Source organism: Alligator sinensis, unplaced genomic scaffold (genome assembly GCF_000455745.1).
Source record: "Alligator sinensis unplaced genomic scaffold, ASM45574v1 scaffold3959_1, whole genome shotgun sequence".
Lineage (NCBI taxonomy): Eukaryota > Metazoa > Chordata > Crocodylia > Alligatoridae > Alligator > Alligator sinensis.
In genome coordinates, this window is record NW_005844350.1 from 6,465 (window position 1) to 7,171 (window position 707).

Below are 707 nucleotides of genomic sequence, written 5' to 3' on the forward strand. Positions count from 1 at the left end.
GGGAGGGGGCGCGGCGGCGGGAGGAGCGGGGAATGGCCAGGCCGGCGGAGGAGCGGGCACGGAGGGAAAGGGCAGGGCCGGGGGACCAGCCCCGCCGTGTGCCCGGAGAGGATGCCCCGCCCCCCCGGGAGCCAGGTGAGGGCCAGGACGGAGGCCTCCTCGTGGGTCTGGTGCCCGCGTGTGTCCTGCGCACGGGGCAGCGGCGGCGTGTCTGCCCCGCCCCTGAGAGGGGCTTTATCCTGCTCGGGCCTTGTGGTGCTGCCATGGTAACAACCAGTGATGTCACTCACGTTTGAAGAGTCAGTGTTCACTGGCCCCTTCCCCGGCCCCCTGAGCCCTCTGTGCAATAAGGGGCCGTGCAGGCGTCGGGAAAGGAGACTCCCCGGGGCCTCCGGCTGGGTCAGGCACAGCTAACCCGGGCTGCAGGTTCCCTTGACACCAAGCGGACCCGGGAGGTGTCAGCAGACACAGCTGCTCAGGCTGGTGCCCAGACGAGGCCCAGGAGCAGGTAAGGAGCTCTGGTTCGACCCTTTCCTGCAGCAGGAGGCAGCGTCCCCCAGTGGAGAAATCTCTGCCGCAATGCTTTGGTGGGGTCAGTGCTCCAACAGATCAGCGGTTCTTGTTCCCCCAGTTCTCCTGGAAACATTTCACACGCCCTGGAGAAGACTGACCTTGTATTTCCCCTCCCCCTCCCTTAACATGTCCAC